This window comes from Lathyrus oleraceus, chromosome 2, assembly GCF_024323335.1.
Source record: "Lathyrus oleraceus cultivar Zhongwan6 chromosome 2, CAAS_Psat_ZW6_1.0, whole genome shotgun sequence".
Classification (NCBI taxonomy): Eukaryota; Viridiplantae; Streptophyta; class Magnoliopsida; order Fabales; family Fabaceae; genus Lathyrus; species Lathyrus oleraceus.
The window spans coordinates 441,784,004-441,795,783 of record NC_066580.1 but is presented as its reverse complement, the minus strand read 5'-3'; the positions used below and the strand labels follow the sequence as shown (position 1 = coordinate 441,795,783).

General features: G+C 39.3%; 1 pseudogene; it reads right to left on the bottom strand.

Moving 5' to 3' along the window:
• Positions 1-6,718: 6,718 nt before the first annotated feature.
• On the bottom strand, positions 6,719-6,818 carry LOC127124376 (uncharacterized; annotated as a pseudogene).
• Positions 6,819-11,780: the final 4,962 nt, after the last annotated feature.

Here is an 11,780-nt window from a genome sequence, read left to right as displayed (position 1 = left end):
GACTACACCCCGGAATGTACCGTACGCTAGGTAGTATCTGAGGATTTGAAGATCAGAATGGATCGTACGTTAGATCGTATCTGAGTTGCAGAATGAGCCGTACGTTAGGCTGTATCTGAAGAAGAAAGTAGTCGTACGCTAGACTACACCCCGGAATGTACCGTACGCTAGGTAGTATCTGAGGCTTTGAAGATCAGAATGGATCGTACGTTAGATCGTATCTGAGTTGCAGAATGAGCCGTACGTTAGGCTGTATCTGAAAAGAAAGTAGTCGTACGCTAGACTACACCCCGGAATGTACCGTACGCTAGGTAGTATCTGAGGATTTAAAGATCAGAATGGATCGTACGTTAGATCGTATCTGAGTAGTTGAAGGAGTCATATGTTGAGCTGAACCAGAATGAACCGTACGCTAGGCTATATCTGATAGTATTTGTATATGTTGTATTTGCAATGAATATCTGGGGTGGGCTTAAAGATGCCACCATTGGGAGAATATCAGAGTGCTTGTCAGAATGGATGTTCATATGGATTATATTTGAGAGATGTATTTGAATCTTGAATGTAATTGATAAAGATGTCCGTCTGAATGGACCTTTGTTTTGACTGTATCAGGAGGATAATTAACCTGAAAAATAAAGTTAGCTTCATGCTATGTCATGATGCATGAGATGTTTTATGCTTTCGGAAATAAATGCAAATGTTGTATGCATGCGTATGTTTTGAAATGATGTAATGAATGAATTATGCGTGGGGAAAGTTTTTCCAGGGGAAAATAAATCCCAATATTCTGGCTAGAGATATTTGTATTGATGACCCTTTCTCTGCTGGGGGTATTTGATTTCTATCTGATGGTAGAAATATTCAACAGAGCTTGGCTGGGGATAGAAGAGATGATCAGTCTGTCTAGTAATGCCGATTTTTTCTGGGGAATAACTGGCTTTGCTGGGGAGTAGAATTGGCAACTGATTCATTGGAAAGCATGGTTAGACCTTTCCTCGATCCTGAAGTCTTGTAGTAATCGCTATTTTTATTTTATGCATGCATTTTGGTAAACATCGATCATATTCAAATACATATATTAATTCAAATTAAATCAATGGACGTTTATGCAAACAAAACAGAAAAAGTAAAACAAAAGCATTTTTTTGGAAATAACATTGTATTGATTTTGAAAGAGGGCCTATAAACAGGCAATTTGAATACACGGAGACAGAAATCCTAGTAAGAGGAAATTGTCGAGAACATAAAGAAAAAGCTATGAAGGAAAAAACCTGTTGATTTTAATTTTACTACTGTCATTATGTCTTCAAGCATCTCATCTCCTGCTGTCGGATAGAAGTGATTGGCTTGTTCAGTCCCTTGAACTTGGATGAAGTCGTCTGAGAATGGGACATAGTCACACGCTTTTAATCCCTAATTTTTGCCTGGACCGCCTTTTCAGGTTTTCAGTCCACCAGGATACCCTTTTTTGCCCAAGCCGCCTTTTCAGGTTTTCGACTTGCCGGGTGTACATTTTTATATGTTTATCCCTAGTTTTTGCCCGAACCCTTTTGGTTCGTCGGGATGCCCTTACTTTTGCCTAGATACGTCGACCTAGCGGGTCTCTTTTATGCGTAGTATTTTTTAACTATGTATGCATTCACGGGATGTGGGAAGTCTTCGCCATCCATTGTAGCAAGTATCATGGCTCCACCAGAGAATACCTTCTTAACTACAAATGGCCCTTCGTATGTGGGAGTCCATTTGCCCCGGGGATCACTTTATGGTAGAATGATACGCTTAATCACCAAGTCGCCAATTTGATACACCCGTCTCTTGACCTTTTTGTTGAATGCCTGGGTCATGCGCTTCTGATATATTTGCCCATGACAAACAGCCACAAGTCTCTTTTCATCAATCAAATTTATCTGATCGAGTCGAGTCTGAATCCATTCATCCTCGTCTAAACCTGCCTCTTTCATGATTCTTAGAGAGGGAATCTGAACTTCCACAGGTAAGACGGCTTCCATTCCGTAGACTAAAGAGAAAGGAGTTGCCCCTGTCGAAGTTCGTACTGAAGTGCGATAACCATGAAGAGCAAATGGTAACATTTCATGCCAGTCTTTGTACGTCACTGTCATCTTTTGTATAATCTTCTTAATATTCTTATTAGCAGCCTCCACGGCGCCGTTCATCTTTGGCCGGTACGGAGAAGAGTTATGGTGTTTTATTTTGAACTGCGTGTAGAGTTCAGTAATCAGCTTGTTGTTCAAATTGGTACCATTATCAGTGATAACTCTTTCAGGGACGCCATATCGACAAATAAGACTATTCTTGATGAACCGTGCCACCACATTCTTGGTGACAGAAGCAAATGAGGCTGCCTCTACCCACTTTGTAAAGTAATCAATAGCAACAAGGATGAAACGATGTCCATTAGAAGCAGTAGGTTTAATCTCCCCGATCATATCAATGCCCCACATTGCAAAGGGCCAAGGAGCTGTCAACACGTTTAATGGAGCAGGAGGCACATGTACTTTATCCGCATAGATCTGGCACTTGTGACAAGTTCTGGAGTGATGGTGGCAATCAGCTTCCATGGTAGACCAATAATACCCTGATCTCAGAATCTTCTTGGCCATTGTATGTCCACTAGAGTGAGTCCCAAAAATACCGTCATGCATGTCTTCCATAATCTTTTCTGCTTCCTTTTTATCCACACAGCGAAGCAGAGTCGAATCATGATTACGTTTGTATAATACTCCATTACTCAGAAAGAATTTAGCGGAGAACTTCCTCAAAAAATTTCTGTCATTGATGGATGCCCCTTCAGGGTATTCCTGAGCTTCTAAATATCTTTTTACTTCGTGGAACCAAGGTTTCTCTTCTACTTCATCCGCGTTAAGTTCATAACAATATGCTGGTTCATCTAATCGTTCAATGGTGATCGTGGGAGCTTCATTGTCCCATCTGACTCTGAACATAGATGACATGGTAGCCAATGCGTCTGCCAACTGATTCTCCTCTCGTGGAATATGTTCGAATGTAATCTCTTCGAAATATGGGATTAATGTCAACACCCGTTCTCGATAAGGGATGATATTCAGATGTTTAGTGTCCCATGCTCCTTTGATCTGACTGATTACCAAAGCTGAGTCTCCATACACACTCAAAAACTTGATTCTCAGGTCTATAGCAGCTCTGAGTCCCAAAATACAGGCTTCATACTCGGCCATATTGTTGGTACAATCAAAACATAGTCTAGCAGTGAAGGGTGTATGGCAACCCTTGGGGGAAATAATTACAACGCCCACACCGTTGCCCAACGCATTAGAAGATCCGTCAAAAACCATAGTCCATCGGGATTCCCTTTCGGGTCCTTCATTCGGCCCAGGTTCTTCATAATCAGCAACAAGCATGACATCCTCATCTGGGAACTCAAAATTCATAGATTGGTAATCATCCACTGCTTGATGAGCCAAATGATCAGCTAGCACGCTTCCTTTGATTGCTTTCTGGGTAGTATACTGGATATCATACTCTGTTAAAATCATCTGCCATCTTGCTATTCTTCCGGAGAGGGCAGGTTTCTCAAATATGTATTTGATATGATCCATCTTAGAAATCAACAAAGTGGTATGATTCAACATATACTGTCTTAGTCGGCGAGCAGCCCATGCCAGAGCACAGCAAGTTCTCTCGAGCAGTGAGTATCTTGTTTCACAGTCGGTAAACTTTTTGCTAAGGTAGTATATGGCATGCTCTTTTCGACCAGACTCGTCATGTTGCCCCAACACACACCCCATTGAATTTTCTAACACGGTCAAATACATAATTAGAGGTCTTCCTTCAACTGGTGGCATCAGAATTGGAGGTTCTTGGAGGTACTTCTTGATTTTGTCAAAAGCTTCTTGACATTCATCATTCCATATCATCTCTTGATTTTTCCTCACTAACTTGAAGATGGGTTTGCAGGTAGCGGTCAAATGGGAGATAAATCGGGTAATGTAATTCAAACGTCCCAAGAAACCTCTGACTTCTTTATCTGTACGGGGAACTGGCATTTCTTGAATAGTTCTCACCTTAGCCGGGTCAACCTCAATTCCTTTACTACTGACAATAAATCCCAAGAGTTTACCGGATCTTACTCCAAAGGTGCATTTGTTCGGGTTCAGTCTCAACTTGTATTTCTTCAACCTCTCAAACAGTTTGTATAAATGATCGAGATGTTCTTCTTCAGTATGAGATCTGGCTATCAAGTCATCCACATATACTTCTATTTCATGATGGATCATGTCATGGAACAAAACCACCATAGCACACTGGTATGTTGCTGATAACACGAAATTATATCACATTTTAAGACTTAATTCAATTAGATTATATTATCATTTACTTTAGTTTATCTCATTTTATCAGATATTATGCAGTATTTCCTTGCTATTTATGTCAGGTATCCATTTTGAAGCAAAAGTGAAAAAGGGAAGAAAAGGAGGTGTAAAAAGGAATAAAAAGGAAACAAATAATAAAGACCAAGCCCAGCCCAAAGAAAGTGCACGTTATGCCTGTGACGGGCGTCACAAGGGTTGTGACGAGCGTCACACTAAAAGCATTCCTGTGACGAGCGTCACACATGGTGTGACGAGCGTCACACCAGTCCTCTATATTTTTGGCGCAAGGAACTCAACTGACCACGTTGAAAGCTATTTCCACGCACACTTAACCCTCGGAACGAGACCACGCACACGGAAACCCTGGAAAAGCAGTTACACCAGCAGCTGTATAAATAGCAGCTAATTGGGAAGTTTCAAAGGACCGGTATTTCCACGCTCACATTGCCGAAGCTCTGCCAAATTTTCTTATCACGCCTTTTGCTTATTTTTTCTTTTCCAGCATTGTTTATTTTATTTATTTCTTTTGCAAGCTTTACGTTCTTTTTCCCTTGCAAATTTACCTTTCCAGTTTTAGCTTTTAGATATTTTTCGCATAATAGTTTCTACACCGGAAACTATTGTGCAATTTTATACTGGATTTAACCTTACGTTATATTCCAGTTTTATTTCCTTGATTTAATTTACTGTTTAATTGAAGAATCCAAGAACAAATCCTACCGGTTTGTGGTGGAGTGTTCAAGACCATTGTATTACGCATTCAGGTTCTTTAATCATTATTTAATATTTTGTTTTATTATTTATCTATATTATCTGCCTGGAATGAGTCTGTTTATGCATGATATAAATTCTTATTTATTTAGCATGTCTGGCTAATTTGCCTAGGTATCGGTATGTAAAGTAAGCAGAATAAGGGATCAAGACTGAGTCGGTCTATCTAAACTTAAAATCAAAATCAATCTTTTTACGGTCTCAACTTACAGGTTTAATAACAAGATTTTTTTACAAAAGTAAAAGACATAAAGAAGTTAAAATCAATAGAGCGAGAGTTTGAGATTTTAACTGGACAGTGTAAGTTAGGCATTAATTCTAGATCAGGGCGAGAGCAAGTTTTGGAGTTAATTAAATTCTGACCTTTTCCAAAAAGTATTTTTAAAGATTGAATGTGAGGACGAGAGTTAAGCATTTGGATTTAATTATATAACCTAAGTCAACAGAGCGAGAGTTTGAGATAAGGGTGTTTAAAACGGTCAGTATTTTCTTAAAAAGAGTTTCTGCAACTTTATTGCTTTCAAAATATGGTTTTTGACTTAATTATAAGTGACAGCAACATTAATATAAAATCATGGTTTATTCAACAGAGCGAGAGTTTGAGATAGAACCTTTAACCAATAAAGTTAACCGAAATGATTCATTTTAAAACCAAGAAACCGACAAAGACTTGATTCCCTAGTTTTGACGAACTACATACCGATATCCGTCTTATTAATATTTAATCTAGATATTAGTTTAGCTCTTAGTTTTCCCCAAACAATCAAACATTTTCACCTTAGATTTACGTAGTAACCTTAGATAACGGTATATCGATTCATAAGTCCCTGTGGGATCGATATCTTTTAAAACTACGCGATAGAACTGTGCACTTGCAGTTTGTATCCCAAATTCGACTCATAAAGTCGCGATCAAGTTTTTGGCGCCGTTGCCGGGGACTTTTATTCAATCGATATCGTAACTCTTCCGTTACGCTGTAGAGACTAAGGTTTCTTTTTCTTCTATTTTCTTTCTTTCGTTGATTTGTATGCCACGCACTCGCTCTCAAGGCGAACCGCTCTATTTACGAATCAACGATATCGAACTATATCTCCGAGTCTTACGACGAATTCGGGAATATCGTGCTGAAAACAATCTCCCTCCTATAAACCTTCCTGATTTCAAAAACATTTTTCCTTCTTTAACCGAGATGGCAGAACCAGCTCGTGCTCTTAGAGATTACGCCGCTCCATCGCAAGATGAACCGCATTCAAGTATTGCTCCGCCCGCAATCGAAGCAAACAACTTTGAACTTAAACCTTCGTTGTTGCAGGCTGTGCAACAGAACCAATTCTCTGGAAATCTTACCGAAGATCCAAACCTTCATTTATCCGTATTTGTCCAATACGCTGATACTGTTAAAGCTAATGGTGTCACTTCAGAGGCAATTCGACTTCGTCTTTTTCCTTTCTCATTAAGAGATAGCGCTAGAAGATGGCTTCAATCTCTTCCTTCCAACTCAGTCACCACATGGAACGAGTTGAAGAAAGTTTTTCTTGCCCGATATTTTCCACCAAGCAAAACAGCTATGTTAAGAGCCCAGATAAACGGATTTAAACAGAAAGACAACGAGTCTCTTTTCGAAGCATGGGAAAGATACAAAGACATGATGAGACTTTGCCCACACCATGGTTTGGAAGACTGGTTAGTAATTCACACATTTTATAATGGTCTCTTATACAATACAAGGTTAACAATAGACGCCGCTGCAGGTGGTGCACTAATGAACAAACCTTACGCTGATGCTTACCAGCTTATCGAAAGCATGGCCCAGAACCAATATCAGTGGGGAACCGAACGAACGAATGTGGAAAAACCTCAACCGAAAACTGGCATGTACGAGATAAGTAACCTTGATCACGTCAATGCAAAAGTGGATGCTTTGGTCCAGAAAATTGAAAGTTTAAACGTATCACCTCCAGCAGTCGTGGTTGCTATAACTCAGAATTGCGAGGTCTGTGGAATCCAAGGCCACACTCCTGCGGAATGTCAACTCTTGACTGGAATCCAAGCAGAGCAAGTAAACTATGCTCAAGGAAGCCCCTATTCGAATACCTATAACCCAAATTGGAAGAACCATCCAAACTTCTCATATAAGAGTAATAATGCTTTATACGCACCTGGACAGTCTCCAAATCAAGCCCCATCTATACCTCCGGGATATCAGAAACCGAATCCTAACAATAATACCCCTAGAAAATCCAACCTGGAAATCATGATGGAAAATTTTATAGCTTCCCAACAACAAACCAATAAAGATTTCTTAAACCAGAACATACACACTGGCGAACAACTTAAACAACTAGCAAGCAAAGTAGATGCCCTGGCTACCCATAACAAAATGCTGGAAACGCAAATATCTCAAGTAGCTCAATAACAAGCACCTACTGCTGCACCAACTGGTACATTCCCTGGACAGCCCCAACCCAATCCGAGAAGCCAAGCTCATGCAATTATATTAAGAAGTGGAACGGAAGTGGAAGGACCGTCTGACCCAAGGATAGAAAACCAAAACCCTAAGAAATCTACTGAGGAAAGTGAACCTAAGGAAAAGGAAGAGAGTAATAAGGAAACCCTAGAAAAGAAGGAACCTTATGTACCTCCACCACCTTACAAACCACCTATACCTTACCCTCAAAGGCTTGTTAAAACCAAAGATGTAGGCCAATTTAGAAAATTTGTTGATCTCCTTAAACAATTAAACGTTACAATTCCGTTTACCGAAGCTATTACGCAGATGCCCTCATATGCTAAATTCTTAAAAGAAATTCTTTCTAATAAAAGGAAACTTGAGGATAGCGAAACCGTTACACTCCCTGCCGAATGTAGCGCTATAATCCAAAACATGCCCCCTAAACTCAAGGATCCGGGTAGTTTCTCTATACCCTGTCACATAGGAAAATTTGTCATCGACAAAGCCTTATGCGATTTAGGAGCCGGAATTAGCGTTATGCCTTTATCCATATGTAAGAAACTGGAAATGGGAGAATTAAGACCGACCAAAATGTCTGTGCAATTAGCAGATCGTTCCATCAAATATCCTGTAGGAATCCTTGAAAACGTTCCCGTACGCATAGGTCAGTTTTACATTCCCACTGACTTCACAATTATGGACATTAGAGAAGATGATACGACACCTATTATACTAGGAAGACCATTCTTAGCAACTGCCGGTGCAATCATAGACGTAAAACGAGGACGACTCACCTTCGAAGTAGGCGAAGAGAAAATTGAATTCATTCTTTCCCAATTCTTGAAAGCACCTGCAATAGAAGATACATGTTACTTCATGGATATCATCGATGAATGCATAAAAGAAGCAAAGTCAGGAGAAGACAAATCATCAGACTATCTTTTAGAGGACAAATCTAAACAATGCCTAGCAATAACACCGGATCCTACGCAGTGTCTTAACAAACCAACCCCTGATTTGAAAACACTTCCAAAAATCTGAGATATGAATTCCTAGACTTAGAACTTGAACGACCTGTGATAGTTAATGCAGATCTAGGAAGACTCGAAACAGAAAAACTCCTACATATCTTAAGAAAATATCCAACCGCACTAGGATACCACATCACCGATCTTAAAGGAATAAGCCCTTCTATTTGTATGCACCGCATCATGTTAGAAGAAGACTGTAAAACCTCTAGGGAACACCAGAGAAGACTAAATCCGATCCTAAGTGAGGTAGTAAAGAAAGAAATAACCAAGTTATTAGAAGCAGGTATTATATATCCTATATCTGATAGCAAATGGGTTAGTCCTGTACACGTTGTACCAAAGAAAGGAGGCATAACCGTTATTGAAAACGAAAAAGGAGAAACTATAACTAAACGAATCGAATCGGGATGGAGAATGTGCATTGATTATAGGAAACTAAACAAAGCAACCCGAAAAGATCATTTCCCTTTACCATTCATTGACCAGATGTTAGAACGATTAGCTAAACATTCACATTTCTGTTATTTAGACGGTTATTCAGGCTTCTTTCAAATACCAATTCACCCTGATGACCAAGAAAAGACAACATTCACATGCCCTTTTGGTACCTTCGCGTATAGACGAATGCCGTTTGGTCTGTGTAATGCCCCTGCAACTTTTCAAAGATGCATGATGGCGATTTTCGCCGACTTTCTCGAAAACATCATGGAAGTATTTATGGATGACTTTTCTGTATACGGACAAAGTTTCGAAGAATGCCTTGAAAACCTGGAAAGAGTTCTTGAGCGATGTGTAAAAGTAAACTTAGTACTTAATTGGGAAAAGTGCCACTTTATGGTACAAGAAGGCATTGTTTTAGGACACATCATCTCGAACAGAGGAATTGAAGTAGACAAAGCCAAAATAGAGGTAATCGAAAATCTTCAACCCCCAAGAACCGTGAGAGAAGTACGAAGTTTTTTAGGACACGCCGGTTTTTACCGACGATTCATCAAAGACTTCTCTAAGATAACTAAACCCTTAACCGGACTGTTGATGAAAGATGCTGAATTCATATTCGACGATAACTGTTTAAAAGCATTTCAAACTCTTAAACAAGCATTGATCTCCGCACCCATTATGCAGACACCAGACTGGAATGAACCATTCGAAATAATGTGCGATGCCAGTGATTATGCTGTAGGTGCTGTTTTAGGACAAAGAAAGGATAAAAAGCTTCACGTTATATATTACGCTAGCAGAACCCTGGATGAAGCACAGATGAATTATGCCACAACCGAGAAAGAACTCCTAGCAGTGGTATTTGCGCTAGATAAATTTCGTTCTTACCTGGTAGGAGCCAAAATAATAGTTTACACTGATCACGCTGCTATCAGGTACCTTTTAACAAAAAAAGATGCTAAACCTAGACTCCTAAGATGGATCTTGTTACTACAAGAATTCGACTTAGAAATCAAGGACAAGAAAGGAACTGAAAACGTAGTAGCAGACCACCTCTCTAGACTTGAGAACCTTGAACCGGAAAGAACATCCATTAATGATGATTTCTCGTATGATAAACTCATAGCTACTTTGGAAGAGAACAACTCCGACATGCAAGTAGAAACCACCTTAGCTATATCTGTCATACCATGGTACGCTGATCTAGTCAATTATTTAGCTGCCGGAATAGTTCCACCTACTTTATCTTACCAGCAGAAGAAACGATTCTTCCACGACATAAAACACTATTACTGGGATGATCCCTTACTTTTCAAAAGAGGCCCCGATGGTATTTTCCGTCGATGTATACCCGAAGAAGAGGTAGAAAATATAATCCAACACTGTCACTCCGCTCCTTATGGTGGACACACAAGTACATCCAAGACCTGCTCTAAAATCCTACAAGCTGGCTTTTATTGGCCAACTATATGGAAGGACGTACATGCGGCTATTAAGGAGTGTGACAGATGTCAACGCACGGGAAACATATCTAGACGTGACGAGATGCCACAAAAAGGTATTTTGGAAGTAGAGATTTTTGACGTGTGGGGGATAGACTTCATGGGACCTTTCCCATCCTCTTTCGGTAACAAATACATACTCGTGGCAGTTGACTACGTATCAAAATGGATCGAAGCTATAGCTTCTCCAACAAATGATACCCGAGTAGTAACTAGACTCTTTAAAAATATAATATTTCCGAGATTTGGCATCCCAAGAATAGTAGTCAGTGATGGTGGATCACACTTTATATCCAAGGTACTCGAAAAACTACTACTTAAATATGGAGTGAGACATAGGATAGCAACACCTTACCACCCTCAAACCAGTGGACAAGTGGAAGTATCTAACAGAGAAATCAAGCAAATACTAGAAAAAACGGTCGCCACTTCAAGGAAAGATTGGTCATTGAAATTACCAGAAGCTTTGTGGGCATACCGAACTGCTTATAAAACCCCCATAGGGACGACCCCATTTAAGCTCATTTATGGAAAATCCTGTCACCTCCCGGTAGAATTAGAACATAAAGCCTATTGGGCTATTAGAAATTTAAATTTGAATTATAAAGCCGCCGGTGAAAAGAGAATCCTTGACATAAACGAATTAGAGGAACTCAGAAGAGACGCCTATGAAAATGCCAAAATCTATAAAGAAAGAACAAAACAATGGCATGACAAGCGTATATCAAGGAAAATCTTCAAGCAAGGCGACGCAGTACTTTTATTTAACTCTAGACTAAAGTTATTCCCGGGAAAACTACGATCCAGATGGTCAGGACCTTTTCATATCACTAAAATCTTTCCTAGTGGAGCGGTAGAAATAAAAGGACAATCTACAGAACCGTTCACCGTAAACGGGCAACGTCTGAAACATTATCACTATGCGGAAACCAACGAGGATTCGCAAATTCTACACTTAGACGAAACGCCCCCAGGACTCATAGACTATATTTAACAGTTTCTTTGTCGAGCTTGCGACATTTAAACAAAGCGCTTAGTGGGAGACAACCCACAAATTAATTTGTTATTTTATTATTCTATTATTATTATCATTTCCCTATTTTTCTCTTAATTATTCTTTTAATTTCTATTTAGTATTCATTATTGATTTATTAAAAATATATATAATATATATATATATATATATATATATATATATATATATATATAA